The sequence below is a fragment of the Physeter macrocephalus genome, chromosome 5 (genome assembly GCF_002837175.3).
Source record: "Physeter macrocephalus isolate SW-GA chromosome 5, ASM283717v5, whole genome shotgun sequence".
Taxonomy (NCBI): Eukaryota; Metazoa; Chordata; class Mammalia; order Artiodactyla; family Physeteridae; genus Physeter; species Physeter macrocephalus.
Window position 1 is genome coordinate 26,999,442 of NC_041218.1, and position 16,600 is coordinate 27,016,041.

Here is a 16,600-nt window from a genome sequence, read left to right on the forward strand (position 1 = left end):
GATATTATATTTACATAAATTTGCATAATATTATATGTAATTATACATAAAATACATTTATTCATACATATTAAAACTGTTCTCACATAAGGAAAATTACACCAAGTACTATGAGGAATATACAAAGTACTATGGAATTATAGAGACGGGGAATCTTTGAAAGCTCAGTGGATGACATGGATTATAAAGTGGATATTGAGAATCATGTAGAACTTATGAAAAAAGCATATGCCAATCTAGCAAAGGGCAAATAGACTTTAGGGACTGGAGTTTCAGCCACATACTGTTAACAGATAAGACATAGTATATTTAGAGGTCAAATTGTAAAGAAGTCTAAATGCCTAAATGTGGAGTTTGAATAATTGAAGTTCTGAGCATGTTCAAAATTGAACTTTGGGAAAACCGAAAACAATGTGAAGAATGGATTGAAAGGGCTGAGTAATTTGAGCTAGGAAGACGATTCAGAGACTGTGAATTCAGAAAATGGGAAATGAGAGTGAGGACCTGAAACTGAGTCAATGAGAAAAGAAAGGGATGGAGGAACACATAAGAATTTCAGAAGTGAACACTGTAGAAGGTTGGTGGCTGATAGAATGGCCGGAGTGATGGAAAGGGAGACAGTATAACCACAGTACATACAACAAAGAAATAATTAGCCATCAACTGATTTTTGACAAAGAAGCAAAGGCCATACAATGGAGCAAAATAGTCTCTTCAACAAATGGCGCTGGGGGATTTCCCTGGTGGCGCAGTGGTTAAGAATCTGCCTGCCAATGCAGGGGACATGGGTTCGAGCCCTGGTCCGAGAAGATCCCACATGCCACGGAGCAACTAAGCCCATGCGCCACAACTACTGAGCCCACGTGCCACAACTACCAAAGCCCGTGCGCCTACAGCCTGTGCTCCACAACAAGAGAAGCCACCGCAATGAGAAGCCCATGCACTGCGACAAAGAGTAGCCCCCGCTCGCCGCTACTAGAGAAAGCCCGCGTGTAGCAATGAAGACCCAACACAGCCAAAAATAAATTAAAAAACAAAAACAAATGGTGCTGGAATAACTGGGCATCCACATGTTAAAAAAAAAAAAAAAGAATCTAGACACAGAACTTACACTCATCACAAAAATTAACTCAAAATGGATCATGGTCCTAAATGTAAAAATGCAGAACTATAAAACTCCTAAAAGATAACCCAGTTAAAAAATGGGCCAAAGACCTTAACAGATGCCTCGCCTAAGAAGATACACAGATAGCACATAAGCATATGAAAATATGTTCCACATCATATGTCAACAGGGAAATTCAAATTAAAACAATGAGATACCACTAAACACCTATTAGAATGACCAAAATCTGGAACACTGACAACACCAAATATTTGTGAGGATGTGGAACAACAGGAACTCTCATACGTTGCTGGTGGGATACAAAATGGAAGACAATTTAGTGGTTTCTTACAAAAGTAAACATACTCTTTCCATATAATCCAGCAATCATGCTCTTTGGTATTTACCCAAAAGAGTAGAAAACTTATGTCCACACAAAAGCCTGCAAGTGGGTATTTATAGCAGCTTTATTCGTAATTGCTGAAACTTGGCAGCAACCAAGATGTCCTTCAGTAGGTAAATGGATAAACTATGGTACATTCAAGCAATTGGATTTCATTAAGCACTAAAAAAATGAGCTATTAAGCCATGACAAGACATAGAGGAACCTTAAATGCATATTCCTAAGTGAAAAAAAGCCAATCTGAAAAGGTTACATACTGTATGATTTCAATTATATGACTTTGTGGAAAAGGCAGTAGTGGTTGCCAGGGGAGGGCAGGGGAAGGATGAAAAAGCAGAACACCGGGAATTTTTAGGGCAGTGAAAATCCTCTGTATGATATTATGAGTATGTATATACGTCACGATACACTTGTCCAAGCCTATACAATGTACAACACTGAGAGTCAACCCTAAGGTAAACTTGAATTTGGGTGATTAGGATGTGTCAATGTAGGTTTACCCTCAGTAAAAACTATACCATTCTGGTGAGTGATATTGATGATGGGGGAAGCTATACCTGTGTGGCGGCAGTGGTGGAGGAGAAATCTCGGTACCTTCCTCTCAACTTTGTTGTAAACCTAAAACTGCTCTTAAAAAAAAAGTCTTAAAAAAGAAATAATTAGTCTAAACTATAAATAGCTTCTAAAAATCAATAAGAAAAAGTTGAAGGCTCCATAAATAATTACATAAAGGATATGAACTGCCAATTTAAAAAGAGGAAAACCAGTGTTTTATATTGACATTTTAACTGTATTAGTATGATGTTAATTAAAAGGAATGGTTTGCCTTCAAAATCAGTAACTAAAATATATATATACTGTTTAATGCTGATAAATGTGTAGATAAACGAGCCCATTCCCACATTGCTAATGGGGGTGTATTGGTAAAATTAATAACTTACATCAAAACCCAAAAATATTTATAATGTTGGATCTATTAATTCCACTTCTAGAAAATGATTCCTTGTTAATAATTTGAAATAATGAAAAATATTCATGTATAAAATGTTTAAAACAACTCAATTCATAATATTGAAATATTTAAAATAATGTGAATCTCTAGTAATAAGGAATGGTAAAGTGAAATATCACATGTAACATTAAAATTATGTTCCTGAAATGTTCTTAATGACAAGAGAAAAATGTATGTCAACATTTAGTAAAATCTTAAATTTAAAAAAAGGTCTTAGAGAAGCAGAGAAAAGGAGTAAGCAGAGTGATATCAAAAGGTTCAGATGGTTATGAGATGATGAGGTTACAGGTGGCTATTTCTGTGCTCAGACTTTACAGTATTTTCCAGTTTCTTGAAAAACCATACACTGTTTTTAAGTCAGAAAAACATGTAAAAATTGTAGAAATTGTAGAAAGACATCTGTCAAAGATGTCAAATCCTACAGAGAGCAAGGGCAGTAGAGTACATTGGCCAAGAAGAAAGTCATTGGCGACTTTCAGGTGAGAGTGTGAACAGTCCTGGATGTGGAAGGAGAGCAGTGCACTTAGTAGAAATTCGAAGAAGTGTTGGAGGGAGTTAGTGCAGACAGTGGAGGGGCTCTGCACACCACAAGTCCTGTACACAAGTAAATATTAAAGTTGACGGCCAAGGAAGGGTTGCAGATAGAATGGGACCTGGAGGAGAAAACAGAGTTCAATGAAGGTTTCTTTTTAAATAAATAATGTTTAAGAATGCACGTCATATAACGCTGGAGCACAGTCCTAGAAAAAAGCATCAAGGCAACAGGTACTAAATATAAAGTCTTCTTGTGTGTTCTCAGGTATTATTTATAGTAATTGTATTTATTGAATTCAGTCAATTATCTAGTAGAGAAAGAAGTCCATGCATTTATAAATTAGACATATTTCCTTTTTTTTTTAAAAAAAATAAATAAACTTTACAAGTTTGGGTTTTTGCTCCAAAATTTCAGGCATGGATTCTTTTATCATTAGATCTTAAATGATCTCTTTTTTGCATTTCATTGACAGAGCTGAGAATGAAAAAATAAATATATAAATGAGACCCGCAACCTTTCAATTTCTTCCATATGACTAAAATGTAGATTTTATCATTTGACTGATAAACCATCTTGTGAGAAGTCTGGCTTTCTCAATCAATGTAGCTGTATGTAATGTCTTGGAATGTCCGTCAGTCACCAGATAATTTGTTAACGTTCTCTGTTTGACAAGCATAGTTCCAGCTATGTGCTGGAAATACACTGCTGGATGAGGCCAAGGGTTCTGGTCTTACTGGAGTTTACAGTCTATTGGAAATAGGAGTACTAAACAAATAAGTGTGATTTGTTTATACTAAACAAGTAAGTATAAGTGTGAGGAATATAGGTTTCTACAGAGGGGGTGCACTTTGCTGTAGAGAATTGAGGAAATAATATTTAAACTGGAGTCTGAGGAATGAGTAGAAGTCATAGGCCAAGCTGGCAGAAGAGTGTCAGTGAACCAAATATATAAAGGGCCTAAGGCAGAAGGAAACCTGAAGCATTGTCTCACGGAGAGAATTCTGGCAGGTTGGGAGTGGGAGAGATGAGGCTGGGTATAGGCAAAAATGAGTCATGAAGTCTCATACACCATGGTAAGAACACAGCATTTAAATGGAAAGGCAACAGGAGTTCCCTGAAAAGGTTGAAGTTGGGAAGTCATACGGTCAGATTATGTTTTAAAAACATCTTTCTGGCTACACTGAAGGGCAGAGTGTGGATGGGCCGTGGTGGGCAAAGTTGATGTGAGAAGAATGAGATCATTCTCTCGGAGAAAGATGAGGCAAGCGGCCTGGATTGGGGGGTTGTCAGTGGGGATGGAGAGAAGAGCAGGGGTTTCAGGCGAATGTAGGAGACAGCTGACAAAATTTGGGTCGGTGCTGTTCCACGGTAATATAAGGAGATCCACATGTATAATTTTAAGCTTAAAGGGAAAAATGTGAAATTAATTTTCATGATATATTTAATTTAACCCTATATCCAAATTTTATCATCCCAACACATATCAATATATAAACTATTAATGAGATACTTAATAATCTTCAAAATCCAGAGTGTAATTTACACTTATAAAACTTTCAATTTGGACTAGCACTCTTCAAGAGTCCTACAGCCACATATGGCTAGTGGCTAAATATTTGGAGGAGCTGTGGGTTCAGATCCTGACTCTGATGCTTGTCTTGGTGACTTTTACAATCCTCCAAAAACTGGCAGCCTGCTCTGAATACCGCATTGCATCATTGCATGATTAAATGAAGTAATGCACATGAAAGTGAATGATGTTCAGTAAAGGATCGTTCAATATGAAAAACTGGTAGTTGCCCATCTAGCCATTATCTTTATGATGCTAAAATAAGGGGCAATCTATTCAATTCACTGAGGAAAAATAGACCGATTTTTTTTTTATAAAGATGGAAAACAGAGACAATCGGTTGCTTACTACAAATAAATCCTAATTTATAATCGTTGGCATGGATTGTATCCTTAGGTAAGTGGTAGGCAATAAACAAGCAGGATGGTGAATCTTAAAATTATGTTTAATAGTTTTGCTTTAGAAAACGTGACCTACTGGGGCACAATAAATTGTAACATAACATCCTTTTTCGTGTTCTGTAAGTTTTCATGGACAACTCTTTTAATGTGTGTGAATGCATTAAATTTCTAGCAAACACTACAGAAAATCCTGTTATCACTGATATTTGTAATGTTTCTGTGAAATGATTTATTTTAGAAACTAAGAGTTTCCTTACTTTTGGTAGGGGTCACAGAGAATGCTCAGCTTGCTTTTGATTATACCTACCTGGTTGAGGAATTAAAATAGTTAACACATCAAACCAATTTTCAAATGCTTTCCGCTTTTTAAATGTGTGGGAATTTTCCCATGGACATGTCAGAGGAGAATTTTGCTCAAGGCAACTGATTAATGAATCACATGATTCTCTAGGCAGCTTCTCTATCACAGACTGAACTTCTGTAGCTGGAGCAGCATAATTGAACTGTGAGCTGCATATTGGGGAGATACCTGTTTTTGTCCCTCTACTCTATTTTCCAAATTGCAGGCGGTAATTATTTCAAAATACTATTCTGATTAAGCCATTTTTCCACTTAACACATGGCAACGACTCCTCATGCTTTTACATTAAGACCATAGTCTCTAAGGTGGCCCACATGACCCTGCACAGTACACCCACCTCTCTGTATTCATCTTGCAACTTGTCCCTTACATATCTGCTCCTCCTTCCTGCCCCTCATCCTACACTCCTTGTTCTCAGCATTTCAGCCACAATGGCCTTCTGTGGTTCATCAGTGATACATTAGTTCCTCCTGCCAGGGCCCTTTCATAAATGGTTTCCTGTGTTTGGAATAATCTGTTTCCATTCATCACCCTTTGCCTTTCATTAAATTAGATTTTTCATTTTGCAATAATTCTAGTTTCACATGATGTTTAAAGAAATAATACAGACATATTCTCTGAAACCTTTATTCAGTTCCCCAAAGGTAACATCTTGCAAAAGTGTAGTTGAATATCACAACCAGGATATTGACATTGATACAGTCAAGATCTGGAACATTTTCATCACCACAAAGATCCCTAATGTTGCTCTTTTATAACCACATTATCTCCCTTCCAGTGCTCCCACTCCTACTAACCTCTGCAACCACGATCTGTTCTCCATTTCTATAATCTGTAATTTCTAGCATGTTGAATAAATGGAAACATCACATATGTAATCTACTGGGGTTGGCTTTTTTACTCAGCATAATTCTTTGGGGATTCATCCAGGTTGTTGTAAGGTGTCAATAGTTCAATACTTTTTACTGAGATGTGCCTGTTTTTTTAACCATTCATCCACTGAGGGACATCTAGATGCTTCCAATTTTGTACTATTATGAATAGAGCTGCTATAAACATCTGCATACCTGTTTTTGTGTAAACATAGATCTTTACTTCTCTGGGATGATTGTCCAGAAGTATAACTGCTGGGTCACATGGTAGTTACATGTTAAGGTGTTTTCTTTTGTTGTTATTGTTGTTTTTAACCTGCCAAACAGTACCAGAGTGGCTGCAGTGTTCTTCATTACCACCAGTAATATAACATTATCCAGTTTCTCTGCATCCTCACCAGCATTCAGTCTTGTCATTAATTTTTATTTTAGTCATTCTGATAAGTGTTTAGTAGTATCTCACTGTGGTTTTAATTAGCATTTCCTAATGGCTAATGATGTTAAATAACCTTTCATGTGTTTATTTGCCATCTGTATGTCTTCTGTGAAATGTTTCTTCACGTCTTTTGCCCATGTTTTAATCAGATTGTTTGATTTTGTACTGGTGAGTTTTGAGAGTTCTTTATTCTAGATATTTTGTTGGATATGTGGCTTGATTCTCCTGCTCTGTAGCTTGTCCTTTCATCTTCTTAATAGGGTCCTACGCACAGTAAAAGTTTTTATTTTTAATGAAGTCCACTTACTAATTTTTCCTTTTATGGATCATGTTTTTGGTATCAAGTCTAACAACTCTATCTAGTCCATGATATTGAAGACTTTCTCATTTTTTTTTTCTAAAAGGTTAATAGCTTCACATTTTACCTTTAAGTCTTTGATACATTCTGAGTTAATTTTGTGTTAGCAGTAAGACTGAGATAAGGTTTATTTTATTGCCTAGATATGTCATTGTTTTGGCAATAAGTTGAAAGACCACCTATCCTCCCTTGAATTGCTTTTGAACTTTTGTCAAAACATCAGTTGGGGATATTTGTGTGCATCTATTTCTGTGTCCTCTGTTCATTTCCATTGATCTGTGTATCTATTTGTCTAGCAATACCACACAATCTTGATTACTGCAGCCATAGAATGTCTTGAAATTGGGTAGGTGGATTCCTCCTATTTTATTGTTCTTTTACAAAATTGTTTTAGCTATTTTAGTTTCTTTGCCTCTTCATATACATTTTAGAATAATATTGTCTAGATCTATGAAAACAATCTTGCTTAGGTTTTGATATGAATTGCATTATAGCTGTATGTCAATTTGAGAAGAACTAATATCTTTACTATGTTGAGCCTTCCAATCCATGAACATATATGTCTTCATTTTTTTAGACTTTCTAATCTCTCTCATCAGTTGTGTAGTTTAAACACACAAGTCTTGTACATGTTTTGTTGGATTTACATCTAAAATATTTCATTTTTTAAAAGCTATTTTAAAAAGTATTGTGTGTTTAATTTTGTTGTCCACATGTTCAATTGCTAGCATATAAATATACAACTGCCCTCCTACATTCTTTTAGCCACAAATTCTGTTTTCTTTCATATGAGAATGGGTTGATTTCTTCTTCATTCATGCCTACTTTCACTGGGCATAGAATTCTGGGTTGGCATATCTTTTCTTTCAGCACCTGAGAAATATCCTGCCACTTCCTCTGGCTTCTATGGGAGCTGATAAGGAATCTGCTGTTATTTTGTTTTTTTCTCTATAGGTAAAGTGGCATTTTTTTTCTCATTACATTCAAGATTTTTCTTTGTCTTTAGTTTTCAGAAATTCAATTATAATGTTTCTTGGCATGAGTTTCTTTGTTTGCTTATTTGTTTTTTTCTGTTTGGGTTTCACTCAGTGTTGAATCTGTAGGCTTATGTCTCTTGCCAAATTTGGAAGCTTTCATCCAGTACTTTTTCAGCCCTGACCCCTTGCTCTTCTCCTTCTTGAACTCTCCAGTCAAGAATATTAGCTATTTTGTTGCAGTTCCACAGGTTTTCAAGGCTCAGTTCATTTTTTTTCAGTATATATTTCTCTGTTTTTCACATTGTATAATATCTATCTTTCTAACTTCCATTTCATTAATCTTTTCTTTGTTCCCTCTATTCTGCTGTTGAGCCAATTACTAAGCTTTTAATTTCAGTTATTATATTTTTTTCAGTTCTAAATTTGCCATTTGGTACTACTTTATATGTTCTATTTCTTTGTTGAATATTTCTATTTCTTCAATGAAATTTTCTGGTTTTTTTTCATTTATTTCAAGCATGTTGGTAATTACATGTTGAAGCATTTTTATCACAGATGTTTGAAAATTGTTGTTAGATAATTCTAACATCTCTGTCATATCATTGTTTGGCATCTACTGATTGTCTTTTTCATCCAGTTTGAGATCTTCCCAGTTCTTGGCATGACTAGTAATTTTAAATTGAACTCTGGACATTTTCCTATTATCTTCTGAGACTCTGGATCTCACTGGGGAGTTTTGTCTGAACTTATTGCTGTTTCTGGGTTATCAGCTTCTCGTCTCCAAGTCTAAGATGTACAAGGTAGAAAGAAAACCCAAGGAACTTACTGTCATTCCTTGGGCCTTGTGGTCCCCAGCTCACTGCCTTCTTTTCTATACGTTTCAGAGCCTTCTGATGTTTGTTTAGTATATAATGTCCAGGAATTTTACTTGTACTTAGCATGAATAATAGGGAAAACTATGTTTACTCCATTTTCCCAGAAGTGGTTAGTGACCCTTGGCTTTTTAAAATATCCTTTGTTCTTTAGATTTTAGCTTAATATTCCTCCATCTGCAAAACATCCTCTCACTTCCCTTAGGACCTAAGTCATTTGAACATTAGAGACTCTCATAGAAGTATGCATTTCTCTTCTTCTTAGCATGTGTTTATAATAGAAATTTTAAATGAATTTGACTGATTATTTGATTAATGTTTCCTTAATTGGACTCTAAGAGTCATGTGTGTAGTGATCATGGCTGTGTTTTAGTTCTTATTTTATTCACAGTGCCTAGTAGTCTGCCTGGCATTAATAGTAGATTCTCAATAATCTTTGTAGAATGAATAAGGCAGTGCAATAAAGTAGAAAGGGCTTTAGTTTTGCAATTAAATTTTACCACTTTACTAGAAGTGTAATCTTTATAAGTCTTTTTTGTCCTTTACTTTCTATTTTCTCACATGTTGATATTAAGTGATATAACACGTAAAATTTTTCACTCAATTCATCGGGTGACACGATGACTTCCAATTTCCAATAGCTATTATTTCTCTTTTTCTGCTTTCTCTCTTTCTAGGAAGCTTCAGTTTTGCTTTTTTGTTTGTTTTACTTTTTTTTTTATTTTTTCTGTTTTTGGTGACAAGCACAGTGCCCAGGACATGATGGAAACTCAAAAATTATTGAATGGAATTAAATTGATATGCTTATTATTACTTAATGGAACTTATATGAGTTTTCTGATATAATATCACATACCTAGGAAAATGTAAATAAAAAGAATTAAAATTTATAGGGGGAAAGAATTTTGTTTAGAAGTGAAAAGCCGTTTTGTCAATAATTCACCTGTAAACCAGAAGAGTAGCAGGCTGAAAATAGTAAACACATTTCAAGGAAAGAGTACAAATATTTATGCTATAATAAATGCCACAGAAAGTTACAAGAACAAGTCCATTTGGAAACATAAAAAGAATGTGAACTGTGTTTAGAGGCCAAAAAGTCCTCTGAAAAAATAGATAAAAGAATTGTTGTCAAATGGAATCAGTTTGATCTCTTAGAGTCAGGAAAAGAGAACAAGGAAAAATGGACTTCAAAATAACATACTTGACACTGCTCATGGGAAAGAAAAACACAGAGAAAGAAAAGGGGTTCAAAGCCTTTTGCTGACCTTTTTTTCAGCAGATCAGGTCTGGGGCCTGGGTTTGCAGCACTGCCCACAGGGTGACTGTAAAGGGGTTATCCTTGGGGCTAAGAATGCCTATTGAATTTTGGACAGTGTGATATACACAGCATAGCAGATGGCCCATCTCCTAAGAAAGCTGTAATTTACGGTTGTAAGAAAGGAAGAGAAAATCACAAAGAAATCCAGAACATCTCTGTTCAGATGTGAATGAAAATGCTGACACAGTGAATGTGTATAAATGATGGCAAGTTTTTATTGAAGATATACTATGAGCTTGGTACTGCTCTATGAGCTTTACATGAATTAAATCATTTGCCCTATTATGACTGGTGTTCATACCATGACATCCATGTCGGGATATAGAGGTTACAACATTCTTGTAGGTTTATTAATACTATCTCTCTTCTCAGGTTGGAAGTTGGGAGATGATGTTTGGGATGGGAGAAGAGATACTTTACACTCCACTGCTATGCTTTCTGTTATGGGTAGAACTGTTCCCCCCAAATTCATATCCTGAAGTATTAATCCCCAGTACCTCAGAAAGTGACCTTATTTGAAAATAGGGTTGTTGCAGATGTAATTAGTTAAGCTGGGGTCACAGTGGAGTTGGGTAGAACCTAATTTCTGTTGTTTAAGCCACCCAGGTTGTGGCACTTTGTTTTGGCAGCCCTAGCAAACTAACATACTTTCCATGGAGCACTGACCTTCATAATTTTGAAGCTTATGTATCCTTTTGAAAATATAAATCGAACAATGGGAGTTCTCTCTTGAAAAATGCAAATAGCCACAATTTCAAGTACAATTTCCAAAGTTCACAGGTGTTCTGCCATCCATCTACAGATCTCACCCCCAGTCTCAGGTCAGACTGAGAACCTTTGTCCTAGAGTCCGTGTGACCTCACCTGACCCCTTTCTTAGGCGATGCCTCCTGAACACATGGCCCTGCACTGAACACTTCCCAATAAAAGAACCACTCTTTACTATGCGACAGTATCTTACAACAACAGAGGGCAATTCTGCTCTTAAGAGCTGGTCCAGTGGAGCTGTGACTCACATCAGTGTATTCAACTTAGAGATACCATGGGCCTTACCACAGTCCCCTGCTAAAGCACACAGCTGCTTTTCTATGTCCTTTTTCTTGTTTTAAATTAAAACAATCTTTCTCTTGTAATTGCTACATGTAATTTATAGGGCAAGTATAGAAACAGGAAGAGGAAGCTGTTGCTGTTTGGGCGTGCTGTAGGGAAAGAACTTGAGCTCAAAGGGACTACTTCTATTTATATTTAAAACTCCAAATATAATTTTGGGGCCTGTGGGGTAAAAAGAAAAGCAAAGAGACTGAGGAAGTGGTTCTCAGAGGGAGCCAAAAACTTACTCTGCATCCTTCACCCTCTACTTGGCACTGTGAGTGTTTGCACATATTCTGGATCTCGCAGAGTATGTTCTGTGTGCATGAGGCTGAAAGGCTTTATGAAGAGAAATGTAAGAAGCACCTGCCTACATCCTTCTCTGTGTGTGTTTGTAGCTGTGTCTTGCTGTCTAGAGGCTGGCTTTCTCCTCCTGCTCAAATAAGACATATCTCTGTTACTGTGGTGAAAACTCTGGGAAACTCAGTCTGTCTTCTGTTGTCATTTGCTAGACCCAGAGAGAATTGCCCTCACCGGGGCTCCATGCTGTCCTTGAAGAATGTCTTTTACCTGTGTTTATATGATTTTTCTCTGTCATTTGCTTTGCGGAAGAGATACCTTGTCTCGATATTGCCAATGCCCCTCATATATCGACTCACAAGAGTGAGTCTGTGTTTTTCAGCTGTCATTATTATCTTCAAACAAACTTTCAACACAGTCTGGCAGATGATCTGGTCTGCACGTGGAGTGAAATTTCAGAAAGCCTGGTGGCACCTGGTATCTGCTGCCACAGAATGGAGGGATCATCATTTGGGATTCTTCCTCTCGTGCTGCTCTGCCCCAGTACTGGACTCTCTGTCTGGAATGATCAATTACTTGTGCCTGTGGAAATCTTGCTCACGTTTAACCACCTGAGGCACACGCCACCTTCAGGAAGCTAGATCTCTCGACTGCGTGAGATTTTGACATTTCATGATTTTCCTTAGGTCATAGTATGATACTTAGGGTGAATCTGTCTGCCCCTGAGATCATAAGGTCCTGAGGACAATGCCTGGCCTTATTCATTTTGCATTCTCCCTCAGTACTTCACACATGATGCTCACAACAGAGTGCTTTGGGATTGTTATTCCTGAAGCCTTCTAACACCTGGCTCTGCCACTTAGTCTTCCGGCATTAATCAGAATTTCGGCTGGCTTTTGAATTTGAGGTAGAAGGTACTTTGGCGGATGCAAACTTGAAGAATGTAGGCAAAGGGACATCAAAAGAGATGCAAGTCACTATCATTTACGGAGATCTTACAGAATGCCTTGAAAATGTAGTAGGAATTTATAAGACAGGAAAATAGAGAGTCAGGGAGCAAGTTGAAATGGGGACATTTAGCATAAGTTAAAGATTGTAAAATATTTAGATGGATATAGCAGTTTGCTTTCAAGGAACTTAAAGGAATTACAGTAATATAGGCACAGGTCAATCTCTTGCTATAAATTTTATAGCAGAAACAACATAATGCCTGAAATCAAGTGAGAATTCAGTTATTTGTGGGATGAAGACGTGATGTACTTGGAGCTTTGGAAGAAAGAGGGTTGATTAAAGAAGACCACTGGCCTGCCAGAGGATGGTAGAAAGCCAAGACTCATTTCTAGACTTTAGCCTTACTCAACTTAAGGAACATACACAGAGGAGAAGGGTGGAAAACAGTGGTGAGAGTTAATCAGATTATGAATCGGGTGAAAAGATAGATATGATGTTAGTATAAATGCAAATTATTGGCCCCTGGCTGTAATCGGCTTAGTTGCAGAGGCAGCACCGCTCCCCTCCCCAAAACTTGAGTTTTAGATATGCTGTAATCTAACAAATCTGATAGTAGGAAGTTTTTTATAGTGATAAGAACACTTAAAATGAGACTTACCCTCTTAATAAATGTTTAAGCTTACGATACAGTGTTGCTAATTATAGCCACAATGTTTTACAGCATATATATGGAACTTAATCATCTTGCATAACTGCTTCTTAAGACATGCCTCAGGCTGCCTTAAATCAAGATAGCCATCCCTTCCGTTAGGCCTCTCACTGGAAAAAATGAACACTTTGAGTAATTCACAGTGAGTAACCCTAAAATTAGACTGATAGTGTTCTTTTTCCCTGGATGTAATGCAGAGTGAGTACAAAAGTGTGTACAGGAAGTTGTATATATTGACAGAAAATTATAGTGAGAGTGGAGAAGCGAAACAGCCCAGCTTACCATCATTTGTTCGGTAAATATTTATCCGAAACTAACTACGTGTCAGTAAATATCCCTGTGGTGGGAAACACATTGGTACGTTTGGGGAATAATAAGGGCGATTTGGCTCAGAGCAGTAAAAAAAATGGGAGAACAGGATAGTAGGAGATAAGATCTGAAAGGTGGCCTGGGCCAGATCAGGAGGCAGTAAGCAGCTGGGTTTTATTCTAAGTGTGATGCCTGGACCCTGGAACCTTCTGAGCAGAGGGGTGACATAACCGGATTTAGTTTTTACAGGCTCTGTCGGCCTGCTCCATGGAGAATGAAGTGTGGGAGGGCAGGCACAGAAGCAAGCCGAGGCTGCTGCATTTGCTGAGGTGAGAGTTAATGATAACACACAAGGATGGTGGCAGGGGAGGCAGCAACCGTGACTGGTTTAGAAAATGTTCTGATATACATAAGCTGACAAGACTTGCTGATAGATTTATTGCAGGGGAGACGGAAAGAGAAGTCAAAGATGGCTTCTGGGTTTTCAGACTTAGCAACTGAGTCAGTTAAAGACCACTGGAAGGAGCAGGCTCTGGAGGGGTGATTAAGGCTGCTGCTTTGAGCAGACGCTTAATAGACACCCGGTGGAAATGATGAGTAAGCTACTGGATATGAGCCTGGGATTCAGGGGGAGGTCAGGGCTGGATATATACCTTTAGTAGTCATTAGCAGAGAGATGGTATTTGCACGCAGGGTCTGGGTGAGACCGTAAGGAAGAGTGTTGATAGAAGAGGAGATGGACCCCTGGACTGAGTCTCATGGCACTCTAGTAATTAAAAGCAGGAAGGAGAAAAGGAGCAAGCAATGAAGGCTGAGAAGGAGAGGCTGCTGAAGAAGCAGAAGCATTAGGAGGGTAGATGTCAAAAACAAGAACATGTCCAATGCTGCTCACAGGTTGAGAAAGGTGAAGTTGGAGAGGTCACCACGGGCGGGGCACGGCAAGATAAAGGGGCTGACAAATTGAAGTGCGTCGAGTGGATGGTAAGAAGTGAGGAAACTGAAATAACTATTTCAACTAGCTTTAGCTATAGAGGGAGCCGTAGATGGAAACAGGGAAGCTTCACCTATTGTCACAGGAGGGAAGGTGGAATTTAAGGGTATGGATGCAGGGAAAGGTTGACTTGATTTTGAAAACAAGAAGTTGTTATTTTCACGTTACAAGAAAAATGGAAAACAACTGTATTTTTTCCAAAAGCATTCGTCACCATATTTGCTGCCCGATGAGATGTTAGATCACAGAGGAATGAAAACTGCGGTAGGGCTTGTGAATATTCACTTGGTGTAAATTTGTTTTCATGTTTCACGTTCATACACAAGTTGTTTAAATCAGTCATTTCAGTTTTCAGAAAAGCTTTCTAATCAATTCTGTATAGAAAAGTAAATAATACAAGAACATTTTAAATTGCTGTTTGGCATCAACGTGAAATAAAATTATGCTTTGGTTACTCTCGTCTGTCCCAAGAGTCTCTCTAGAAGTATAAAAATACAATAGTGGAATATTCAGTGAATAACAGGTATTTCTACAAATGGTCATGCTTCTGAATTGTTATGTATTGCAGTAAGCATAAAGAAATAAACAAAACCCAGCTTGCTCTGGTCAGTCTTTGCAACATTCAGAATTTTAATGCTGTGTTTGCCTCTGCTTTGCTGATAACAGTGGACTAGGAATTTAGCTATTCTATGACCACTCAAATATATGAAATCGTTGACAAGGGACCAGTATTTTAAGAGCTCAGTGTCCTCTTAATGAAGCGGTGTTAATACATTTTCTTCTAATTTCGGTATCATAGTAAAATATATGTAACATGAAATTTACAATGCTAACCAATTTAAATGAAGAGTTAAGTGGTATTAAAGACATTCATACTGTTGTGCAACCAACACCACCATCCACATTCAGAACTCTTTTCATAATAATATGGAATGTTTCCTGAATTTCCTGTATGACATCGTTGAGCAGGTGTCATGCTAATCTTCTCTGTATTGTTCCAATTTTAGTATATGTGCTGCTGAAGTGAGCACTGGTACACATTTTAACGAAAACACTTATTTACATAAAGAAGAAAAAATTATAGAGACTGTGAGTCTGAAAGACAAGCAAGATCCATTTAATGACTATTGTAAAAAAAAGGGCTTTGATCAATTCTATAATGCTCCCTATCAGAGTACTGAGGCATGGAAGGTGAGTAAAATACCTTCTGATTCTACACGCAGAGACAGAATATAGGGATAGGTTATCTGATCCAAAATGATCATTGCTGTATTTTCCAAATTTATCTGGTTGAAAATGAAACAATTGAAAAGTGATTAAATCTAGATTAAGTGAGTTCTTAATAAATGCCAGGCACTATGCTAAATAATGCACAATGCATTGTCCAGCTTAATTAAAAAAGAATGCAATGAGGTAATTCCCTTATTTTCATTTTAAAGATAGTAAAACTAAGATTCAGAAATAGTAGTATAATTAACTACACATGGTCTTACAACCAGTAAGCTATGGGTGAAAGACATGGCTCTGGGTCGGCCTGCCCATACAGCCCTTGCTCTTAATCTCTGAGATCTGTTGTGTCTATTTTGAAGTGATGGAAGACCACATCTGCCCCCCACTTTTTCAATTTATGGTCTTAGACAGCCTCCACAAACACATCCTGTTCTTATGAACACATCCTGTTCTCATGAACACATTAGTTTTGCTTGTACAATCACATATATGCTGAACAATGATACTTACCTCACCCAAGTTTAGAGTTGAACTCTATTATCTCTAAGTGTTTTACAAGCAAACATTTTCTCGAGAGCTACAATCAAGATTTATAGTTGGGAGGATTGAGAAAGATTTCATCAACATTCTCTGGTGCAGTTTCTCTGTACTCATGTTCGTAATTTGCTGGCTTTGAAATTAGAACATCTCTTGAAATAAAACTGCTGTGCCAGAAGACACCATTTAGAATTCCATTACAGCCCTGATGTACAAACATTCCTGCATCTACATTTTGATCCCAACACCTGTTATGCACTAAGAG

At 37.2% G+C, this 16,600-nt stretch overlaps 1 non-coding gene across 1 annotated transcript; it reads right to left on the minus strand.

Annotated features, from left to right (window-relative positions):
- Positions 1–15,489: 15,489 nt before the first annotated feature.
- LOC112067226 (U6 spliceosomal RNA) lies at positions 15,490–15,599 on the minus strand. Its single transcript, XR_002893167.1, has one exon. It is a non-coding gene; the product is annotated as a U6 spliceosomal RNA (small nuclear RNA).
- Between the last annotated feature and the right edge of the window lie 1,001 nt (positions 15,600–16,600).